This window comes from Balaenoptera physalus, assembly GCF_965194825.1.
Source record: "Balaenoptera physalus genome assembly, chromosome: 3".
Lineage (NCBI taxonomy): Eukaryota > Metazoa > Chordata > Mammalia > Artiodactyla > Balaenopteridae > Balaenoptera > Balaenoptera physalus.
The window spans coordinates 24,008,305-24,033,321 of record NC_138890.1 but is presented as its reverse complement, the minus strand read 5'-3'; positions in this window follow the sequence as shown (position 1 = coordinate 24,033,321).

Below are 25,017 nucleotides of genomic sequence, written 5' to 3'. Positions count from 1 at the left end.
TTTTAAGAACCATGGTGTACTCTCCCTCTGAGGATAATCAGCGCTGCATTGTTTCATCAACATGTGAAGTGGAGAAATAGCAGAAAGAGCATTTGATGGTCTTAGGATGCTAACATCTGCCATCATCAGACCAATACTCTTCAGGTCCCAGGGCTCACTGGCATCCACGGTCCTATGTAATCATCTAGTCACCAGGCAGAGAGGGAAGGGTCATCAGCATCCCACTGACAGATAGGGAAACAGAGACACAGAAAGGGGATGCCACTCACCCAAGTTTGCACAGAGAGGAGTCCCAGAAGCCAGGATCCCATCCTCAGTGGGCCAATAGCCAGTCTGAGCACTCCCCACTCCAACCTCCACCAACTCAAAGGTCCACCGTCATTCCAGGTGATGGTCGAAGAGAGTAAGAGCTTGGTGGTGCCCTGGGTAGCAGTGGAGGGTCATAGGTGGGCTCCAGAACCTAACAAAACCTATTCCAGGCTGTTCTATTTGTCACCTGTGCTACTTGGGTAAATTCTTTATTCTGAATGTGTTTCCCCTTTTGTAAAATGGTAAAATAATAGTACACATCCACGGAGCTGCTGTGAAAGTTGACGGAAATAAGCATAGTAAAAACACGTGGCAAACTAGAGCTGGACCTCCATGTGTCTTGCTCACCAAACAGCATGACTAAACCCAAAAGATGGAGAGAATAGAATCCTAGTGGCATCATTTTAACTCTAGAGCCACCTTTACCTAAAGCCAGCATGGCTTATCCCTGAATAGTCTCAACCCAAACTATAGATGTTACTGTTGATTCCTCACCTTCCATCTCCCACTCCTAACCCACCAAGATCACAACGTCTGCTGAATCTGTTCACTGCTTCATCTCTACAACTCCCTTCTTTGGCCCAGAGCAGCTGAACAACTGTGCCAGTCCCTTAACTGGTCCAGATTCCATGCTTCCTTCCCTTTTCCCCACCCAAAATCCATTCTCTCCACAGCAGCTGAAATGACCTTTCCAGTTTATCAATCAGACTCTGTCCCTCTCTCATTTTCAGCTCTCCAATGACCATTTATTGCTCTCTGAATCCAACCCAGACCCTTGAGCTCTTATCAATAACCTTATAAATCTGGTTCCAGTGATCCTCATAAGTGTGCCTGGCCTGGCCATAATGATAAAAGCTACTATTTACCAAATGCTTGCTGCAAGCCTTGGGCCTTCCTAACCAATGTGTAGATGTTAATTTATTTGATGAGGTCTGCCAACAGGGCCAGCTTCCTGGACATGCCACCTGTGTAGTCACACAGGGTCCTGTGCTTAGAAGGGTCCCATGTTTTGTTTAACGCTCTGTTCTTGAAATTTTAAATACTTTTTGACCAAGGGGCCCTGCATTTTCATTTGCAACAATGATGCAGCTGATTCTGTCTCCCAATAGCCATGAGAAATGATGGATGAGTCAGAAGTCTTCTAGTTGCAAGCAACAGAAATACAAGTCCAAATGGCGTAAACAGTAAGGGAGAATTTACTGGTTCATAAAGATATATAAGGATAGATCTTACTAATTCAGGCATAGTGAGCTCTAGGGTTAAAATGATGCCACCCGGATTCTGTTCTCTCCATCTTTTACCTCTGCTTTGATTTGTCTAGTTTCAAGGCCAGGTCAAAGAGCTTATTCCTCCCATAATTCCAACAGGTCATAAGATGAGGTCTCACCATACCATCCTGGTCACTTTCCCATCCCTGAACAAAGCACAGAGGCATCAGGATGTCTACTGCAAAGAGAGAGTGTTGTCATTTCTCTTTTTCAGATAAGAAAAGAGACTCACTGAAGTGATGAGGAGTGACCAGAACCACACACCAAACTAGAATTTGAATCCAACTACGAATGACCCCAAAGTCTCTTAGATCCTCTCCTCACCAGGCCTTCCTGCCTTTCACCTTGACAATTGTCCAGATGAAGACTCACATCGTGTCCAGCTCAGATTCGGCTCATTTCCTATCTCACATCATGTGGTTTGGGCTTCACCTTGTGCTGTGTCCACCTTAGCACGTGGACACATTCTCAGCCCCTTTCCCCCTGTTTTTAGGTGCCTGCTTAGCACGAACAGTTTAGAGGAGCACGGTACTTCTTCAAGGCTGAGCTAGAACAGGTCTCTAGAACCCTTAGGAATAACATCACCTCTTGGGTTTATTTGGCAAGCCCATCTCAAACAGCTATTTAAATCTTAATTGGTATTTTGAGGTACACAGCCCTGGAATTTCCTCGGCATGTTAGGTCAAATTCAGCTACTCCTATTATTCCAAAAGAAAACAAATCCAATCCCAAAGCATCAGGACGTAACAGGGAGAGGGAAAGGAAGAGGAGGTGACATTTCTCACCTGCAATGAAACTCCCTCAATTTTCACACTCTTCCTATCTCTGTTCGCTTCCCCAAAGTCCCTTCCCAGTAAGTAGCTGAACCAGCTAATGTTTCTCAGGCTTTTGGAAGCCTTACCTCCATTCCTACCCAAGATGGCTCAGCAAAATATTCAACATCCCCCAGCAACCCCCAAAACAAACAAGTTTTCCACTTGTGGAGGAAATTCTGCTGCTTAGAAAACAAGATTTTTGTCTACATCCTTAAATACCCAAGTTGAACTAGATATCCAGCATCTGAGCACTTCTCATCAGCCTCCTGCTCTCACCCCATCTGAGCCCCCATCATCTCTCCCCTGGACGATGGCAGTCGGTGCCTTTCTGGTCTCTGCTCTTTTACCTTTTCTCTGTTCGGGAGGAGGTCCTATTCTCAATGCAGTACTGATCCAGTTAAAAGCTATGTTGCATCTTGTTACTGCCCCACTTAAAACCTTCCAGTGGTTCCCCTTTCACTCAGTGTCAAAGCCGCCCTTCTTATTGTGACCTGAGACCCTACAGGGTGTGGTCTCGACCTCTTTCTGGCCCCATCTCCTCCTACTTAGCTCCAATCTCACTAGCTTCCTTGCCATTCTCCCCAGTGATAGATATATTCCTGCCTCAGGGCCTTTGCACTGGCAGTTCCCGCTGCCTAAAATCCCCTTCTACTAGGAGTCCACAGGGCTCAATCCATCACTTTCTGCAGGTTGACTGCAAAGTCATCCTCTCTGCATCAATGCCCACCCTATCTTTTCTTTTTGTGACAAAAAATGTCCTTTATTGTTGCCGTTTTCAAAGAGAAAATAGGGGTTTTTCTCCTAATTATAAAAGTGATGCTCATTTATTAAAGGCACTCTACAAAGACATTATTAAAAAGCACCCCAAGTTCCATATCACAGAGGCAGCTGGTGGGTGTGATACTGTGAGACTGAACTCCAGAGATTCTCTGCCACAGTTATTTCATATTCCACCTATTCGTGAGCTGCGAGAACTAGGACAAGTTCCTTCACCTTTCAAAACCTCAGTTTCCTCATCTGTGTGTGGGAATGACTGGTCCACATCTTGGATTGTTGGGAGAGAATGGGGAAAAGTGCTAATCTAGCCCTGGCCTACAGTTTGTGACAGCGACAGATATTTTCATCGTTTTTTTCTGTCACCATCATATCATTAACATGTTGGTATATATCTTTTCAGACTTGTGTCTATAGCTACATAAACATATTGATTATATTCTCATAGAAATGGGAACAAACTACAATATTACTTTATGATCCAATTTTCTCATGAATTATAGTGTGACCATTCATGTAGCTTGTCTTACCCAGCATTTTTAATGGACACATATTTGCCCACCAACTTGATATCACACAGTTTATTAATAGATCCTGTTTTCTCTATTATACAAAAAATTTGCTCCAAAAACCCTTATATTCTCTTCTCATTCATTGTCTCATTACTTCCTTATGCTATGATCTGAGAAGTAGGATTTCTGGATCAAAGGTATTTACAAGGTAACACTTTTGATACCAGTCACTAAATTGTTTCTAAAAAGATTACTCCAAATTATATACCCAACAGCAACATATGAAAAGTACCCATTTTCTAGCATTTGTTTCTAAGTTGTTGGTATTAGCTCTGGAATTGGAAGGTATTTCCAGATTCTGGAAACTGGGGGAAAAAAATCAGAGATTAATTTATTTCCCCCAAGTTATCATATATACAGAGTTGCTTTGCTACAAATTAGTTAGAATTTGTCTGCCTTAAACATTTAGCATGAGGACTTTGTGGCTTATTTTGACAAGTGCATTTAAGAGAACCCTTATAGCTCTATACATTTAGTCTAACCATTTCAGCTTGTTTGTTTTTCTTCTTGTTTCATACAGATACCACATTCAGCTCCTTGCTACAGACAAAATTGCCACACAATTCTTAGGACATGTATATCCCCACTACTGTCCTCCCCCTCCACAGCTGCAGAGAATAAGAAGACATCTGGTAGGAAGATGGGACATTAGAAAGAGCAGGGTCACATGGGCTGTACTCCTAGGGACTGGCTTTTTCCACAAAGCTTCACCCCAAGGCCTCTCTGGGTCAGACCCCAGTGCTGAGTAGTCTTTGATTCTCCAGATGCCTAAGGCAGAACCGTGTTAATTAATCGGGGATCACATCTAGTGGAGGAAGCAGGCTAGGAAACAGAGGTTGACTACAGAATGACACAAGGCTGATGGAGATATGAAGGAGCCCAGAAGATGGAACTACTCATTTCTATAGAAAGCAAAGAACTTCGAAGGCACCTTGAGTTGCCAGGCCAGGAAGTGAGAGTACAGGGCTCCAGGCAAAGGGCACAGCACGTGCAAAAGCAGGAAAGCTTGACAGTTCGGGAGATCAGAACTAGGCCTTGGTGGTGGAGATGGAGAGGTGGAGAAGTACTGGGGAGACATGCACGGATAGACGGGATGGTTCTTATTGAGTGACTGAGTGTAGAAGAATAGGGAGAGGGAGAACAAAAGCTATGTCCAGGTTCCTGGTTCTGCTACCCTGATGGATGGTGGGGCGGTTCACTGGGCCCTCTAGGGTGCCTATGTCCAGGCCACAAAGTAGAGAGCTGGACTGGCGATAGTGGTTGAGGACATCAGCAGAGCAATCATGACAAAAGCCTTGGAGAAGACGTCACCAGCCAGGCAGAGTGTGTCAGGGAAAGACCACAGGGAGGCTTAAAGTACTGACCAAGGAAAACTCCTGTCCATGATTGGCATGAGAAGCACTTCGAGGCAAGGACACAGAGGCTGACCGTAGCATCATGGCAGCTTCCATCCTTGAAGAAAATGTATATGAGCTGAAAACAAGTGTCCCTCTCTGCTTCTGTAAGAGCCCACACTGGTCCCTGTTGGCAGGTCTTCCCTGTGGGGCAGAGGGTCATCACTCTAGGGCAGGGTGTGGAAATGAAGGTCCCACTGGGCTCCTGTTTCCATCATGCTGCAAAAATTTGATCGGCAGTCCACAGCTCAGTCCCATCACCATGAATTTCTCTGGCCTGAGAAGGGGAATAAATGTTCTTTTAGGAGAAAATTAATTTATTATAGCAATACATTAAAACAACAAAATAAGTACTTTTTCTTTTTTTGCTGACATATAGTTGGTTTATAATGTTGCATTAGTTTCAGGTGTACAGCAAAGTGATTCAGTAATATATATATATATACATATATATATGTACATATGTTATATATATAGTCTTCGGATTATTTTCCCTTATAGGTTATTACAAGATCCTGAGTGTAGTTCCTTGTGCTCTACAGTAGGTCCTTGTCAGTTATCTATTTTATATTTAGTACTGTGTATATGTTAATTCCAAACTCCTAATTTATTCCTCCCTCCACCATTTCGAGAGGTGAATTAATTCTTAAATCCATCATATCTGGTTCAGCACTGGCTGTTAGGGTGGAATGCCAGAGGGCTGATAAGGAGGAATGCCCTTTCCTGGTTCCATGATGTGAGTTCTGAGTTCCCCAGGGATGTGTATAGGAACACTTAACCCCTTCAGGTTGGCTCCACAGGAGCCCTGAGTATGCTGGGTATCCACAGTGAGACAAACATGAAATACAGTTCAGCCTTTGTACAATAAAAGCCATTGCTTCTGGGAGGGAGAATACGGAGAAATCAGAAGACTTTTCAGTCAGCAGAGAGTGGTGGTCAACAGTTGAAGCTCAGTGGTCAACTGCCAGGATTCAGGACCTAATCCTCCCTCTTATCAGCTGTTTGTCCCTAGGAAAGTCTCTGTGCCTCAGTTTACTTATCTGTAAAATGGGAATTAATAATAGTTCCTACATCATAAGGTTAATGAAAGAATTTAAATATGTATATTTCCTCTGGGAAGATGGAAATGTGTTAAGGGTTTTAGGATAGGCAAATAAAAAAGGAAGAGCCGACTGGAATTGGTTGAGTCATTTGTTCAATAGCAATGCTTAGAATATGAATTTCCAAAGCCAATTATGTTTGAGTAGTTAGTTTAATATCAAATTCCAGGCCTTACCTAACTCAAGGGTTTTACCTCTTTAAATATAGATTTTTCTACCTCAATGATTTAGGGTTGAGTTCTTTTATTTTCCTACCCAGATTCCTACATTCATTTTTTATTTTAAATTCATAGGCAGTTAGAAAACTGGAGGGAAAAAACAAGGGAGAAATTACATATGGAGAAGCTCATCATGGTGGGAAAACAGTGAGGGGGTGTTTAGAACTGGGAACAAGAGACTGTTTCCAGGTCCATCCCTACTTTTGATCAGTCCCGAGTCGCTGGACAACTCCTAGATCCAGCAAAATTAAAGCTGGAAGAAGCTTTAGAGACTACCAGGTCCAACCAGCTCCACTGGGAGAAGGGAAACTGAGGCCCATAAAGGGGAGGTGAATTTCCTTACATTGCCCAGTTAGCAAATAGTTGAGCTAATACTCCATCTCAGGTATTCCAATGCTTTGAGTTCTGAATGGGCCTAATGGAGCTAGTGATATTTAGTTTGCCTAGACCTCAGTGTTGCCACAAATGTCAAACAATATATTAAACATTCAAGACTCAAGTGTCCTAAATTTGCTCTAAAGACCCACAAACTTGAATCCGAACTTTGGTTGTAGCAAGTACCAGCTATGTGACCTTGACCTTAACCTTTCTGAGCCTTTATATTCTCATCTGTAAAATGGGGTAATAATAGGATCTACCTCACAGTATAGTTAAAATGACAGGATGGAATCACACTTGTAAAGCACTTAGCACAGTGCACATTGAGAGTGCTCAAGGAATAGCTGGTATTTTTATTAATGTTTTCATACCACTCTATTTAATGAGTATTTGTGAGTGCTTACTTGGTTGAAAACAAAACAAAACAAAACAAACTAAAGCCCAAAGAAGCCAAGTAACTTGTCTAACATCTGACAGCTGAGATTTGAGGCCAGGTCCTTTGGCCACAGAATCTATGTTTTACCCATCATGCATACCAACTCTCAACATGGGCACAAGGTGCTTTCCTTTCACGTATACAAGAACTGGTGGTCATGCACCCTTGACTCTCTGATTCTGCCCAGCTCATGATGGTTCTCATCTTACTTGTAACATGTTTTTCTGAGTTTAAGGGTGTCCTTGGTTACCACACTTTCTTTCATAATCTTACCTCCAATAGGAAAATAGACCAGAGCTCAGTGCTTAGTCGTAAAGTCCTTTGCATTTTTCGTCTCAGGAGGTCTAGCAGGTCTTTTTGGGAAGAGCACTCCTGGTGACCATTCAAATGCAACTCTCCAGATATGAGTTTGCCCCAGTGTCTCCCCCTGCCCACTCTTACCCTATCCAAACGTTTCCGCTACAACCTACTATAACTTTTCCCCAAGCCTAAAACTTCAAGAACACTGGCTTGACCTGATCGGGGAACTTTAAACAATATAAGGAATGTGGTTGCTTGTCTACGATGCTCTGGGTACTTCCTGTGTGCATGGCAGTGCTCAAAGCACTATTCAGACATTGTCTCTGAATTTGAACTTGAGCCTTGCCCCCAAACCCAGTGCTCTAACTTTATACTGAATTCCAGCTCCCAAAAATGGCCAGGAAAGGCAAACTCCAGAATAGTGAGACTTCTGTCTTCTTTTAAAAGCTCAAGGGAGCTAAGTTTGGGTTTTGGACAAAGAAACAGAATTTGAGATATCACACTCTGGCTAGTAAACACACAACATATATTTCTTTTTATCATTAGGGACTGACCCAAAGCAGACACTCAAGTTTTGCTGCTCTATGCCGGATGGAATTGAGGGTATTGAGTATGAATTGAATTGAATGGGATTGAATTGAAGCTAATCAAGTCAAATTGAAAATGATGAAGATAGATAATAAAGACAGAAAATGCTTTGGGTTTGTAGACAATTGTACTGTGAGCAGCAACTGATAGGAGTAAAATCTTGAAGAAAATGGAAAAGATAAGTTTATCTCCTGAATATACCCTAGTTGAGCTCTATTAGTGTTTTTCAAAAAAAAATGACTATTATCCACAGTAAGAAATGCATTTTATATCACAATACAGTACACATAGTCATGTATATGTTTATAATGTAAAATAGTATATATATCAAAATATATATATATATTAGAGAAGTTTCATGAAATAGTATTGATCCATACTAGCCAGGATACACTCTATTTTTCCATTCTACTCTATTCTAGTCCAATCTGTTCCATTTTTAATTTTATTCATTTTAGTTCCAAACCCTCTAAACTGATTTTACTCCCCTCAAAGAGCTTGACCCTGCAGTCTGGAAAGCTCTGCTCTGCTGGGAAGTGTTCTGGGTAGGCCTGGAGTTGAATCCCAGTTCTTCATTCACTCTCTCTGTGACTTCATGATCTATTAGAGTCTCAGTTGCCTCATCTGTAAAATGGGTGGGAGGAGTGACACGCCTCTGTCAGGGTCTTTGGGAGGAACAGACAACATTGCACCTGTAAAGCTCCAGCATGATGTCCAACACACAGCAAGTGGCCCTTGATATCACCAGCCCACAGGAGCTGTACTTGACCCATTGTAACAATTCCAGATTCTTTTCAAATCAAGAGAAATAAAAGGTAGAGGAGGCATTCCCACTTCTCACGCCTCTATGTCTTGATTCCTCTTGATCCACAGCAGGCAGGCCCAGCTGAATCATGGCATGTTTAGCACAGGAGCCTTTTCTCATCCAGGTCATGGCTAGAGGTTCCTGGCCTTCAGGCATTCCTCAGGCCGCCCTTCTGCTCTGGGATCATTTCGGAGAGAAGCAGTGTCTGGGGTAATTGATCACCGTGAGCCAGAGCCTGTCTGACTCATGCCAGAGAGCAGGCAGCAGTCAGCTAGGGCTTGAGGTTGGAATTACTCAGGATTAAAAGTTCTGACCTGCCAGGGAGCAGAAAGATAAGCCAGCTGCACAAGCTGGAAAACAGTGTGATAAAAAGTTGGATGTAAAAATGAGCAGCGTGGACCCAGAGAGAGAGAGAGAGACAAGGCTGCAGACTCTAAAATAATCTTCTTTCTAAGTTTTGTGTTCATTTTCCATTTTTTAACCCACCTGTTCATTCATTCATTCAATACACTTGGGTACCCATCCTGTTTTCCAGGCCTGCTCAGGCTCTAGGAGGACCAGATACATAAGACTAGCCCCAGTCTTTGAGGAACTTAGCACATGGGGCCATCGGGAGACGTGAACGGCACAAAAGGTGCTATTCACACAGGGCTCGTGGGCTCAGAGGATGGGGTGACCGACTTGGCCTGGGAGAACAGTGGAAGACAAGGGTACCAGGAGAGAAGAAAGAAAAGGATGTTCCAGGCAGAAAGAACAGCAGAGACAAAGGCATGGAGGAAGGACGGTGACCAGAAAGCAGACTGATGGAGCTGGGGTTTGAAAGGAGGCAGAGGCAGCAGTGACTCAGGAAGAGGGGCTGGGCAGAAACTGCAGAGTCAGGCCCCTCAGGCAGGCAATAGGGAACCATCAAAGGACTTGGAGTGGGAAGGGGTGCCAGTCTCAGCTCTGTGATGTACAAAGAGTACATGCAATAGGAACACTGGATGGAGAACTTGTAGGCAGGGAGATCATTCTGGATGCTGCCCCAACAGTCCAGGAAAGAGATGGTGAGGAACTGAGGAAATTTAAACACCAGCTGGATGTTTGTTAATATTCAGGGATTAGTTTTAACTTTTCAGGTTTGATATTACTGCATGTGCACATTTTAAAAAGTGAATCTTTATCTTTTATAGCTGGACTATTTATGAATGACATATGATGTCTGGGGTTTCCTTCAAAATAATCTGGGTATAGGGGTTGCAGGAATTCAGGGGGAGCTAATAGATAAGACACGATTGGCTCTAAATTGGTCATTGTTGAATGTGGTTGATGGATACATTGAAGTTCACTCTATTATCCTCTCTACTTTTGTTTTTGTTTGAAACCTTGATAAAACATGTCAAAGATAAGGAAGCTTTAATAAAGAGAAGGAAACAATAAAAGTAAGAGCTAATGCATATTGAGGGCTTACCATGTTCCACGGGGAGCTTGTGCATATTAATTACCTTCACACACACAGCAACGCTTGACGCAGGTATTATTAACATCCCTCTTTAGCAGATGAAGAAACCGAGGTCAGCATAGTATGCACCCTACTTAAGGTGATACAGGCACCAAGTGGTGGAGTGAAAATTCTAACCCATCTGGCACCACAGCTCTGCTCTTTCTCATGCTCTGGTTATGGTAGTGACCTTAGGTTACATTGCTTCATCAGGCCCTTTTCCAGGAACAGAAAGTGAATGAAACACGCAAGTCCCCACCATCCTAATGCTTACATCCTTGCTGAGCATACAGACAATAGACCAAATAAAAGCAGTGTGTTAGAAGATGATGATAAGGGGAGAAGCAAAGGAGGAAAGAGGCAGAGACAGTGTCATAACCGGGGATGGACTTGGGGAGGGGGCTGTGTGTGCCATCGAAGGAGAAAAGAGAGAGAGAGAGAGAAACCCAAACAGGGAGCTGAGGGGAACACATGTGGGGAAGAAAGAACAGAGGGTACAACACTTCTCAGGTGTCAGCCTGCTCACTGAGCAGCAGGGAGGCCACTGTGGCCTGAGCAGAGAGAGGGAGGGGTGAGCAGTCGGAGATGAGGCGAGGGAAGGAACCGGGGGACTCCACCATGCGGAGACTTTTAGCGGTTTTAAGGACCTTGCCTCGTACTTTGTGTGATCTGGCGTGTCTTGCAGGGTTTTGAGCTGAGGATCTGTGTAGGGAAGAGGGAGCACTGCAGGCCTGCTTACAAGATTGGCCATTAGCTGGCCTCTGGGAACTTGGGTTTGGGGAGGGTCCCCACTGTCCTCTGATAGGAGTGGCCCACTCTGCCTAAAGCGTTTGCACTAGCAATGTGGTTCATGCTGATGCCTGCCTTCCTTCTGGAGGTCTGCAGTCTGGCTTTGTGCCAGACAGAGAGGGGGCTGACATGATCAGGCCCAGTAAAAACCAGATCTCTAATGGGCACCCCTGGTGGACAATGTCTTACACATGCTGTCACAGCCTGTTGCTGGGTGGGTTGAGGATGTCCCCTGCCACTCCATTTTGAAAGCTTGCTCCTGGTTTCCCCTGGACTCTGCCCCCCACACCTTTTCCCTTTGTTGATTGTGTTTTGTGTCCTTTTGCTGTAGTAATTCATAGCCCCGAGAATAACAATACACGGACTCATGCGTCCTAGTGGATTGCCGAAACTGACAGTGGTCTCAGGGCCCCAAGCCCAGGAATGATTGTTCCAGAATTTTTAAAAGGCTCACTCAGGCTGCCTTTCCAAAGGTAGCAAGAGCAGAAGCAGGGAGACCCCAGAGGAAGCCATCGCAATAATCCAGGCGAAAGACAGCCTCAGCTTAGACCAGGATGGTACTGCTGGAGGTGGTGAGAGGAAGTGGGGTTCTGGGTTTATAGGTGTTGGGACTTAGAGGCAAGCAGAGGAAGGCAGTGCCTGTGAGGACCTGGCGTGCTAACCAGAGGACCGTCCTCACGCATGAACTTTGCACCATTGGACTGATCCCTTAGTGTGTAGAAAACTTGTGACAAATGCCCATTACAACTTCCAGTAGGCTCTCTGACCCATAGTGCAAATACAGTTGTCAAAGACCTCCTTCTTTCATCCAGCATCTATTCGCAGAGATCAGCCCAGAGAGACTTTCTTGCCCTGAAAAAACAAGTGTAGCTTCTAAGACATAGCGCCCTTCGCAGAAGAGGGCGGTGATTCCAAAATTGCGGGATTCCATGCAAGAAAAGGTGTGTAACCAGCCCATCCCTGCTTCCTGACCTCAGCTTTTCCACAAGTCCAAAGTGGGCAGGGAGATTTAAGAAAAACAAAGTTTTCAAGGACCAAAAAAATTGCCTTTTTGATTAAGAGCACAGGTACCGTGGGCTGCTTCTGCAGTGGAAGAAAAAGGCATCTCTTTTTATGACATAGATTACACAAACTTTCTTGAACTCTAAATTTGAAATAGCATATTTCAAGGCAGGTGGGTGGATGGGTGTGGAGGAGGGAAAAAGCAGAAAGACAGTAGGAAGTGGGGCGGGACATTGGGGCTCTTGGGAACTGTTCGCAGAGCCCTCTCTGAGATTTTCAAGTTGAGAAGTGATGTTATGTTAATCTATGTCCTAATTGCTCAGCAATAAACAACACCCACTTGCTGCATAAATGTCAGGACCAAGACTATTTCTAAATCTGCTTTGAAACAATGTCACTCACCATGAAGAGCACGAAGAGATCGAACACTTGGGCTAGCAATGAACACTTGGGCTAGCATACAAAATGTTAAATATATATGATCGAGGGGCATTGGTTCCTGAAAGAAACAGTCCTCAGATGCAGTGGAAGTGGGAGGATGGGGCTGGGTTGAGGTGGGACCGTTTGCCAGCTGACAGCTGACATGGGCGGGGTGGCTGTGATGTGTCCACGCTTGTCACCTCTTGCTGAAAGTGTCACAGAGCAGGTGACAGAGCTCAGCTTGGATGGCACTAGGAAGTGGGGGACGGCAACATTTCCAACAAAAATGAAGGCCGATGAAACAACTTTGAATACTCCAGTCCACCAAGTCTGTAAAGCTGTCAAGAACGGAAGTTAAAACGATAATAATAAAATAACCAGATGCCCTGTCTGTTCTAATCACAGGTTGGAAAAGACTCGAAGCCTGCTCATGGAGAGTGTGGAAATAGTTTGGGGGCCCAACAGTCTGAAACCCTCTCCTTTTCACTGTGTGTCCTCAGGCAGGTGCTCAACCTCTCTGAGCCTTGGTTTCTTTGTCTCTCATAAACAAAGATAATTATCCCCACCTCTTTGAGGGGACATGAGGATTTATGAATTAACGTGTCTGCATAGGTACCTGAGAGTCTCTTGTAAATAACCTAAAGCACATTCCCAGAAGCAGCCCGCACTAGCTGGACACTGCAAAAACTCTGTTATTTCTACTGAAGTGCAGTGAGTTACCCTGGCTCCCCAGAAGTTACACATGTACCTCCACTAATCCCCAAGGATCTGCCTAGACTATCCGTGCTGATTGGGCAGAGAGCCCAGGAAATGTCTGGAAACTGATGGCTCTCTAAGATGCTCACATCAAATATCTAAACTGAGGGAGTGATTCTGCAAAGCGATGCCTGCTTTGGGTTTCAAGCTCCTCCTTGCCTCAAGTAGGGGTGGGTGAACAGTGAAGCTTGTGGTTAAGAGCATGGATTTTTGACATTCCCGTTGCATCAAGGTCTGTTGCTTTCCGTGATGAATAGAGCATAGATGTTGGCATGAGACCTGACTATAGCTCCAGGCCTTGCCCTGTCTAGCTGGGTGGCCTTAGAGAAGTCACATAACCTCTGTGAGCCTAGGTCATCTGGATAAAAACAGCAGAGGGAGACATAGCTATGTGACTCTTTGTGTTATTAAATGCACCACTACTCCCAATTTTGAAAACAGAGCCATGTGGATTTAGTTGCAAAAAGAACTTTGTTTTTAAATTTTCTCCAAGACAGAAGGTATTGGTAAAATCTGGCATCATTGGAGACCAAGTTTAGATTTTGAAGTTTGTTTTCTTCCTACTTTTACACCATAGTGTATTGTTGTTGTTGCATACTATTGATGCCAGTAAAATATGATTATCTTCAATAGTTGACACCCTGAGGAGGGAGGTTTAAAGATGGAAAATAAATAGATTGCATTTCTCCAACTAGCAGGGCTTTCCCGAAATAACCCAAAGTTTAGTTCTTCTCAGAATCTGTGTGTGTGTGTCTGTGTGTGTGTGTGTGTGTGTATGAAGGCATTATTTTTATGTGGCTGTACACTTATGTGAGACCATGAAAATGAAGTTCTTCCCTAGGGATTGCTTTTTTGTGTGTAATCCAAGGTGTTGGTTGGAAACAGTTGAGTTTAGCCTGCACATCACCCAGCTCTTGTGGGTGGAACCTGAGGAGCCATCAGTGTGATCTGACACTCCCTGGAAATCTTCATCCGTGCCCTGCATGTCCTAGGGATGGTGTGTCAGCCCTAGAGTGAGACACAGGCCACTCCCACTCTATGCAAGGTAGTGACAAGCCTCGGGCTTCCCTGGTGGCGCAGTGGTTGGGAATCCGCCTGCCAACGCAGGGGACATGGGTTCAAGCCCTGGTCCGGGAAGATCCCACATGCCGCGGAGCAACTAAGCCCGTGCGCCACAACTACTGAAGCCTGCACGCCTGAAGCCCGTGCTCCGCAACGGGAGAGGCCACCACGGTGAGAGGCCCGTGCACCGCAATGAAGAGTAGCCCCCACTTGCTGCAACTGGAGAGGGCCCGTGCGCAGCAACAAAGACCCAACTCAGCCAAAAATAAATAAATAAATAAATAAATTTATATATATATAAAAAAAAAGATAGTGACAAGCCCCTCCGTCTCTGCTCACACAGGACAGCGTAGAGCACTTCGGAGAGAGAGAAGAAACATTCTGAGCTAACAAGAAGGCCTCAGGAGACTTTCAAATCTCTTATATCCAACAAGAATGCTTTCATTTGCAGCTAATAGAGTTATTGACCAACAGATGCTTTAAAAAAAAAAAAGTCACTTAATTATCTCACCTAAAAAATGTCTGAAATTAGATAGCTCCAAGTTTGACTTAATGACTGAGACACATTTTATTCTTTCTATTTCACCATCCTCAGCCTGTTGACTTGTTGCCTCATGGTCACAGGATAGCTGCTGCTACTCTAGGCATCATGTCCTTGCATAAGCAGCCAAAGTAGAAGGGAAGGTGGGGCAAAGTCTTTCTCCTGGGAGACTTTTTTATTTTACACTTTATTTCAAACCCAAATTGTTTGACTTCAGAGACCATTTTCTTAACCACTGCAATAGAGGATTACCGTGAGACTTAATTATATGATGCATGGGAAAAAATTGGCCCAAGGTAGGTATTCAGTAAGTGTTAGTTACTTTCTTTGAAGGAAGTCCAGCAAAATCCCAGGCTCTAGTGTTTTGTTACCTGGGTGAGACCACGAGAGAGCTACTTCCCTCTCTGTGCCTCAGTTTGTCAACCACGAAAACGAATGATGATAGTCAAGCAGTAAACACTCTATAAACATACACTGTTCTCATTATAATTCTTTTCCCCTAGCCTGTGTATTCACAGGCTCAGCCTGAGTTTGAAGATTCACTTTTCAGGCCCAAGTACTAGTCAATTAACACATTCGGTTTGATTTTTAGCAACACTGCTTTTAGAAATAATGTTTAGTGAGGATTTCTGCAATGTGTCAGCAGTTCTTCAATCTTGGAGATGCCAGGGAATGCCAGCAATAATTATCACCTAGCTGAGCTCCTGTTAGAACAAAAGGATACTTAGAAAATGGGCAGTTAGTATGTAAATAGATGATTATTCATCACCAGGAAAAATGTTACTTTATTTGCGCATGCCTAGTCTGCTGCTCAAGAAAGAGCTCCTTTGCACTGGGTTAGTACACATTATTTATTTTTTAAATTTAACAAATATAATTAGATGAGAAAAACATGCAGAAAACTGGAGTCAGTACTCTCAGCTTTAATTCTTTGTGCCACTAACTTGATCTAAATTTTCAATATTTTATCATCAGAGTACGGGACCATTGTTGGACAGTGTTCAGTACTAAATGACTATGCATATATCCAACTATCATTTACTAACAGCTGCCCTGTGGCCAACCCTGGGCTAGGCACTAGGGAGACGGAGATGGCAAAACCTGCTTCTTGACTTGGAGGAGCTCCCAGCCTGGAGGACAGACTTCTATGCAAGTAACTTACAAGCTCCTAAGAATGGTCATAGGACTGTGTGCTCAGAGCAGCTCTGAGGAGGGAGTGTTTGCCCCTGTCAAAGCTGGGGAGTGCGGTGGGGTCAGAAAGGCTTCCCAGAGGAGCTGACCTGTGAGCTAGGAAAGGGATTTCCAGGGAGAAGAAACAGCACATGCGAAGGTCCAGAGGCTGGAAACGGCTTTGTGAATAGAGGAAACTGTATTCTGTTGGGGAAAACAAAGTGGGAAAGGGATGTGGCAAAGACCAGGGCTGATGCAGCAGGGCCGGATGGCCAAGAGGTTTGTTCTGTGTGGGCAGGAGTTGAAGCCCTCTTCTGAGGCCAGTGGGGGCCTGAGAACATTTCTCCTTCCTCCTTCCTCCCTCCTTCCCTCCCCCCCTCCCTTCTTCCCTTCCTTTCTTTTTAGCCTGCCTTCCTTCCTTCCTCCCTCCTTCCCTCCCTCCCTCCCTTCCTCCCTTCCTTTCTTTTTTGTTGGGATTTTAGGCTTTAGAAGGCTCATTTGGCTGCACCATAGGGCTTGTAACACTAACAGGTTAGCTCCAAGCTACACGGAAGGAGGTAGATGGTCGGGAAACGGTCAAGGTTTGAGTCTTCACTCTGTTGCTAACTAACCGGCTGTCCAAACGCAGGCTACTTCAGCGTGCTGGCCTCACTTTCCTCGTGTACACAATGGAGCACGTGGGCCAGATGATCGCTAAGGTCCCTCAAAAGGCAAAAACCTCGAGCTCTATAACTCCGAATTCCCTGGCTACAGTGGCAACAAATGTGGGAAACATTTTCATTCGTAAGCACTGTTTACTCGTGTGACCCCAAGGTGACTGGGTCCCCACGGTCAGCATCAGCTGTCACCCACATTACCTGGTACACACTCAGCATGGTGCTGGCTCCCCAGTCACAGAGAGCCAAGTCCATAACCCAGTGTTGAGCACTGGAGATTTTCCTGAGCATCTTCCGGGGAGACAAGGGAGGGGATTTGCACAGACACCTCACAGCAGCACTGGAGAAGGTGGAGGGAAATGCAGGCTTATCTGGATGGCTTAGGAGAAGAAAGGCCATTCCTCAGGGTTAAAGCAAAACGGTGCCCTTTCTAGCTTTCAGAGGGAAAAATCAGTCTCCAGATCCTAAGCAGATAACACAGCTAGAGAAAAACTGGCACAAACTTTCCATAAGTCATTTAAAAGTAAAAACTATCGTGCACCCTCAGAAAGCATTGACAATACCCAGTGAGGAATCTGAAGCCAGCTAAGGTGCTTTCATTATTTAGAGTTGATGTCATCGCATTTTCCCCCATCTCTTAAAAAACAGAGAGAAAAAGAATGCTTGTTAGAGTATCATCCTTCTCTCCCCTAGAAATTTGGTGGGGAATTGGATTTTCGTATTTCCAAGGACTTGGAACACACAGTGTTACTGCACACAGAGTTAAACACGGGCAAGGACTGGGCAACACCGGATGTTTTTCCTTCCATGACCATCACGGCGCAGAGGGAACAGGCCATGGGAGACTGCTATCTGTCACCATGGCACCATTTTCTCTCTTCTCATCCCAGATATGGGAGAAATAGCCAAGCCTGAAAAATGTGAGGAAATGAGACTGAGAAAAAAAAACCTGTTGGCAGCTAGGCTTTCAAAATAAGTCTGGAGCTCCATGCGTTTTCAAATTATTCCAGATTTCAAAGAACAAGTTAGACTCTATTTTAGTCAGCAGATTGGTTCTTTTATTTTCTTGCTCCCCAGGTTGGCGACACTGAGTAAAAAATTCTAGAGAAATTTCATGCTAAACTCAGGGTGTTTCTTGACACTGGACATAAATCTTACCTCGACTTTGACAGCAGAAGGGCCTTTGTGATTCTTCTTGATAGAGAGAAGGCATCGCCGGATGGAAGGAAGACAGGCATTGAAAGCAACACACCTGACTTGAATCTGGCTTTAGGATTTGTTAGCCTTGGGTCTTGGGTCTAATTATTTAATTTTATGGAGCCTCATTTCTTCATATGTAAAACAGCGATTAATAAACCTGTTCCCAAATGCCCAGTGCTCATTTTTTCTCAGGAGGTTGTTGTGTGAAGAGCATGGGTTTTATAATGATGTAGACCTGTGCCCACTTTACAGATGAGAAAACTGAGGCTACATTTGTAATCAAGACCCCAGTGGACAACCACTACCTTGGGGCTTGGCCTGATGTCACCCTCATTTCCCTGTCCCCTTTCCACCTTCCCTCCTTCCTTCCTTCTACCTTCAGCAATCAGGGTCTCAGCTCCTTTCTTTATGTGGACTCAGGTGACCAGAGGACAGGGAGCTTTCATCCATCTGACTCCCAAAGTAGAGGATCCCAGTTGTTTTTTTTTCATTTTTTGCTTTTATAATTATTTCTTTGTGCATTATCTTTTTTCCACATTCCTGTGGCTTCCTTGACTGATTATTTCAAGTCAAAAGCAGTTGGAAAGAGTGAAATAAATCAGAAAGAGAAAGACAAATACTGTATGATAATACTTATGTGTGGAATCTAAAAAATATGACAAACTAGTGAATATAACAAGAAAGAAGCAGACTCACAGATATAGAGGCAAACTAGTGGTTACCAGTGGAGAGAGGGGAGGGGCAATATAGGGGTAGGGGAGTAAGAGGTAAAAACTATTAGGTATAAAATAAGCTACAAGGACATATTGTATTGATACAACATGGGGAATATAGCCAATATTTCAGAATAACTATAAACGTGAGTATAACCTTTACAAATTGTATAAAAATTTTGAGTTTAAAAAAATTAAGTAAAAATAAAGAGCATATATTTTAATTAAAGAAAGAAGCAGTTGGAGATACCAGCCTAATAACACAGGAAGTTTCCTCGGGTTTGAAATCTCACCACTGCAAAAGTGTGTGTGTGTGTGTGTTCACAAGTGCTGTGTTTCACCTGACCTGCAGAATGATAGGCTGACAATGACATGCTGATAGCAGTTACCTTGAGAACAGTGGCTTCAGAGCCAGGTCAGCACAGCAAAAGGCAATTCTGCATAATGGTGAAGAGTATGAATTTTTTTAAAGGACCTGGGTTCAAATCCCTGTTCTACCATGCACTAGTGGGTAAGTGCTATCACCTCTCTGAGCATCAGCTCCTACACTTATCAAATAAGGATGATGATATTGCCTCCATCATTTGCTTGTTATAAAAGTTAATCAGAGCTGTAGGCAGACAGTTTCTGGCACATAGTAACATGACTAGAATATTCATCATCTTCCATCTCTACCCTGCTCCTTCCAGCCCCATGTGATGTGTGGTCTTTGGACGGAGTAGGGGGTGTCTGTGAATCACTGAAGATTAGGGTCCTGCTTGTGAGGGTGGAAATGTCTGGGTGGATTTGGGTCTGACACTGTGTGACTGAGTGACGGAGCCCCAGGATAATAAGATACTGAAATTAGAGCCAAAACAACCACCCACATCTGTGGGGAAAGAGAAAGCCCTAGATGCTGCTGGTGAGTCAGAATGAGAAGGCAATACAGCAGTTCAAGTACAGAGGAAAGCTGGGGGGCTGTGCCAGGAAGTTTCTGCAGCCGTGACTCCAGAACAGCTTTGCTCAACTTTCTGAAACAGCATCCCACCTGAGCTGACCAGCCCTCTGGGGTTAGGCAGCGTGCTTTTTAACAATGCTTGAAAAGCCTAAGAACTTAGATGACTTGGGGAACAGGAGAAGAAGGATGCTAATGTGATGGGATCATCCTTTATTCTGTAATATCTTCAACAAGCCCTGAGAAGTAGGTATCAATATCCCTGTTTGCAGATGAGAAAACCAAGGTTTAGAGAGTCAAAGCCACCCGTCTGATGTCACACAGCTTTGTCTACAAAGCCCTGATTTTCCCTCTTGACTATACCGCATTCCACCAATACTGCGTCAGGCTGGCCACATTCGAATGCTCTCGTGTTTTGCTTGGGGAGCTAACAAGTATCATTGGAAAACAGTCCTTTACAGCCAGGGTATTTGGGGCACAAGCACAAGTTCTCCAGCTTGATCATAGGTCTTTCGCAATCCTCAACAGGCTGTAAGCACTCATGAAGTTTTGACTAGATAAAGACAATGTTTGCCAATATTAGTTGAGAGTTTACTTTATACACATTTTCTGCCCCAACCCATTGAAACCTCACAACAACACGTCATTTTAGGTACTGTTATTTGCACCATTTTACAGATGGAGAAACAGAGGCACAGGGAGGTGAAATAACCTGCCCAAGACAATGCAGCTAAGAAGTGGCAGAATTGGGATTTGAACCCAGGGAGTGGTCCTGGTTGTGGAGGGTATGTTTCAATCCTGCTGTCATGGAGGCCTCTCCTAACTGAGGAGATGATGATGGACAGATGAACAAATGTCAGGAAAAGGTGAGAAGGAAACCTCATTTATTGAGTGTCTGGTCCTCTCCAGGTCCTGTCCAGGCTCTTTGCCTGTTATATTGCATATAACACAAGTCTATGGGGTTAACGTCATCTCCAATTTAGACACGAGGAAACTGGGCTTAGAAAGTTGAGATGACTTGGGAGAGTCACATAGCGGCAGAGCTGAAATTTGAAGCCAACTTGTCTCCCATCAAAGCCCAAAGTCTTTCCAATCCTGCAGGGTATCCTTTGGGGGTCAAGAGGAAGAAGAACATGGAGTGTGAGAAGGCTGCGGTGCTGGGCAATTTGCTGGTTTCGAGAAGCTCGTTTCCGGACCCAGCGCCCCCATGACACACCGACGATTGGCAGCTTTCTTTTGTGTGAACCGTGCTCATTACAGGTTTTCATTTTCCATGATGCTCCTGACAGCTTTTGTGGGATGATTGCAGGGTAGAAGACGGCAACCTTTAAAGGTTTGGTAAAAACTCTGCAAGTAGGAGGTTTGTCGTCTTCCCAGGGCGTGTTGTCAGCTCTGCTTAGAAATGTTTCTTTACAAACCTGGGTGCCTGAGCTCTCCAGGTGAGGAAAGCCTGAGCTCAGACAAAAGCTAGGATGCGGAAGGAAGGAAGGAAGCCAGGAGAACTTATGCTGTGACCTGGCAGGACTTGGGTTCCGTGGGATGTCAGGGCGGAGGAAAGGGAATATCCAGGTTTGGGGCTTGGTGTAGGGGGGCAACCAAATGCGTGGGAGACACTTGAAGGGTCTTGGACGCAAGGAGGGGCCGTTTAGGGATGGGAGAAACAAGAAGATAGTTCTCCATCAATACTGAAGCTTCTCACTGAGACCTCTAAAGGAAGTCTGGAGCCAGGAAACCTCAGAGTGCCCCTGAGGCACAACTACAGTCCCAGTGGCTGTGGCCAAGCCTGGAGAGAAGCCAGAACCCCGGCCAGACGAGTGTCCTTTTGGTCACTGGGAACCCAATTCTGGGTCCTGACTTGTCTTCCAGCCCTTTGCCTCTGTCTCCCTTTTCTCTGTTCTCAGGGCACTTATTCACATCAAGCTGAAGCTTGCCAGCCGAGCTCCTGTCTCTACCATTTCCCTTCCACTCTTACTTCTGAGTCTGGTGCACACCTTCAGAGAGGCAAGCCCTGGGGATGCAGAGACACACCAGATGCCATCCCTGCCTTAAGATCCTCATAGCCCAGGGAGACATCTACAGGTGCAGGTGGCTCCCGGCACAGGAGAAGGACTGAAGAGATCAGAGGGAAGCGGGGAAGTGAGTGTCCACCCTGACAGAGAGGAGGCTGTGTGAGGGCCAGGCCTTGGAAGCTGAGCACACGCTTTCCAGGCAACAAGCAAGGGGAAGGGCGTTCTAGGCAGACGGCCACACGCGCCAAGACAGGGAAGAAAGCCCAGTGTTTGACGACAGGCAAAGGATTCCTAGCAACTGGAGTATAAGGTGAAGGGGGATGCGTGGAAAGGAAAGTGGTTTAGAGATTTTACAGGGCCTTAAATGTCGTTCCGAAAAGTTCTGGCAATTCCAAGGGTCGATATTTCCCTATTCGTGGTCTGAAGAAGACTTATCAAAATCAACTTGCAACACTTATGAAAATGCAGATTCTGGTTCCAGCTCCCAGGATGAAAGAATTAAAACATTCAGAGAATTAAGCATTCAGAGGATGCTCAGGAATTACCATTTTAAAAGCACTCACATAAGCATCGTGCACTCCTTTAGGCGTTGGGGAGCCATGGAAGGTTTTGTGTTTTTTTTGTTTTTGTTTTAAACATCTTAATTGGAGTATAATTGCTTTACAATGGTGTGTTAGTTTCTGCTTTATAACAAAGTGAATCAGTTATACATATACATATGTCCCCATATCTCTTCCCTCTTGCATCTCCCTCCCTCCCACCCTCCCTATCCCACCCCTCTAGGTGGTCACAAAGCACCAAGCTGATCTCCCTGTGCTATGCGGCTGCTTCCCACTAGCTATCTATTTTACATTTGGTAGTGTATATATGTCCATGCCACTCTCTCACTTCGTCCCAGCTTACCCTTCCCCCTCCCTGTATCCTCGAGTCCATTCTCTAGTAGGTCTATGTCTTTATTCCCATCTTGCCCGTAGGTTCTTCATGACCATTTTTTTTTGATTACATATATATGTGTTAGCATACGGTATTTGTTTTTCTCTTTCTGACTTACTTCACTCTGTATGACAGACTCTAGGTCCATCCACCTCACTACAAATAACTCAATTTCGTTTCTTTTTATGGCTGAGTAATATTCTATTGTATATATGTGCCACATCTTCTTTATCCATTCATCTGTTGATGGACACCTAGGTTGCTTCCATGTCCTGGCTATTGTAAATAGAGCTGCAATGAACATTTTGGTACATGACTCTTTTTGAATTATGGTTTTCTCAGGGTATATGCCCAGTAGTGGGATTGCTGGGTCATATGGTAGTTCTATTTTTAGTTTTTTAAGGAACCTCCATACTGTTCTCCATAGTGGCTGTATCAATTTACACTCCCACCAACAGTGCAAGAGGGTTCCCTTTTCTTCACACCCTCTCCAGCATTTATTGTTTGTAGATTTTTTGTTAATGACCATTCTGACCAGTGTGAGATGATATCTCATTGTAGTTTTGATTTGCATTTCTCTAATGATTAATGATGCTGAGCATTCTTTCATGTGTTTGTTGGCCATCTGTATGTCTTCTTTGGAGAAATGTCTATTTAGGTCTTCTGCCCATTTTTGGATTGGGTTTTTCATTTTTTTGATATTGAGCTGCCTGAGCTGCTTGTAAATTTTGGAGATTAATCCTTTGTCAGTTGCTTCATTTGCAAATATTTTCTCCCATTCTGAGGATTGTCTTTTCATCTTATTTATGGTTTCCTTTGCTGTGCAAAAGCTTTTAAGTTTCATTAGGTCCCATTTGTTTATTTTTGTTTTTATTTCCATTTCTCTAGGAGGTGGGTCAAAAAGGATCTTGCTGTGATTTATGTCATAGAGTGTTCTGCCTATGTTTTCCTCTAAGAGTTTGATAGTGTTTGGCCTTACATTTAGGTCTTTAATCCATTTTGAGTTTATTTTTGTGTATGGTGTTAGGGTGTTCTAATTTCATTCTTTTACATGCAGCTGTCCAGTTTTCCCAGCACCACTTATTGAAGAGGCTGTCTTTTCTCCACTGTATATGCTTGCCTCCTTTATCAAAGATAAGGTGACCATATGTGCGTGGGTTTATCTCTGGGCTTTCTATCCTGTTCCATTGATCTGTATTTCTGTTTAGGCCATGGAAGGTTTTAAGCTGCAGAGTGATGAGAGTAGCTATGGATTTTAGCTGCATCCCTCCCCGAGGGGCAGAGAGTGATGTGATGGGAGGTTATCACTAAACGAGTCCCCTGTGCACCGAAAGAGGGACAGCAGCCAACTGCTCAGGCAGAGGGAGCTTCTCTATCCAGTTCCCCAGACCAAAGGTGGCTGAGAATGGTCCAGAAGACCAGGGCTTCAGCACAATTGAAGCCTGTGGGCCATAAACCCAGACCATACAGCCAGGGCTGCCACAGTGCCCAATCCCAGCCCCACAAGAATGGTGCTTTTCCTGCAGCCTGAATTGGGCATGGTGCCCCTGCAGTTGTGCAATGCCTTGTTCTGTGTACAGACACCCTGAAATGAACGTTGAAGAGAAAGCTCCCACCTGGTGAAGGTGCCTCATTCCCCCACAGAGAAGAAGCTGGCACAGCCCCTGGGACTCTGAGACAAAGAAGTCGCCTGCAGAGATGTCCAGCTCACCCTTCTTTTGTAGCTGTTTCTACATGTTGCCAGTGTTTTTAAAAATGTAGAGTTTAGAATAAAGAAGGAAAAGTCTCTCTTGCCCCTCACCTCTCCTTTTTATATTCCAGAGGTAACCACTGTTAAGAGTATGTTCACCCAGGGCTTCCCTGGTGGCGCAGTGGTTGAGAATCTGCCTGCCAATGCAGGGGACACGGGTTCGAGCCCTGGTCTGGGAAGATCCCACATGCCGTGGAGCAACTGGGCCCGTGAGCCACAACTACTGAGCCTGCGCGTCTGAAGCCTGTGCTCCGCAACACGAGAGGCCGCGATAGTGAGAGGCCCGCGCACCGCGATGAAGAGTGGCCCCCGCTTGCCGCAACTAGAGAAAGCCCTCGCACAGAAACGAAGACCCAACACAGCCATAAATAAATAAATAAATAAATAAAAGTATTAAAAAAAAAAAAAAAGCCTGCTACTAAAAAAAAAAAGAGTATGTTCAGAAATGTGCTTTATATTTATAAGCATAAGAGAATTCTTCTCAGCACAAATCAGCTCATACTCTAAAGAAAATGCTTGAACTTGTGTGTACTGTGTTGCGTTTAAATATATACTGGGCACTGTTTCATATGAGCTCACAGAGATGGGTCTCATTCATTTCCATGGCGTGGATGCACTATCATTTTGTTTTTAACCAGCCCCTGT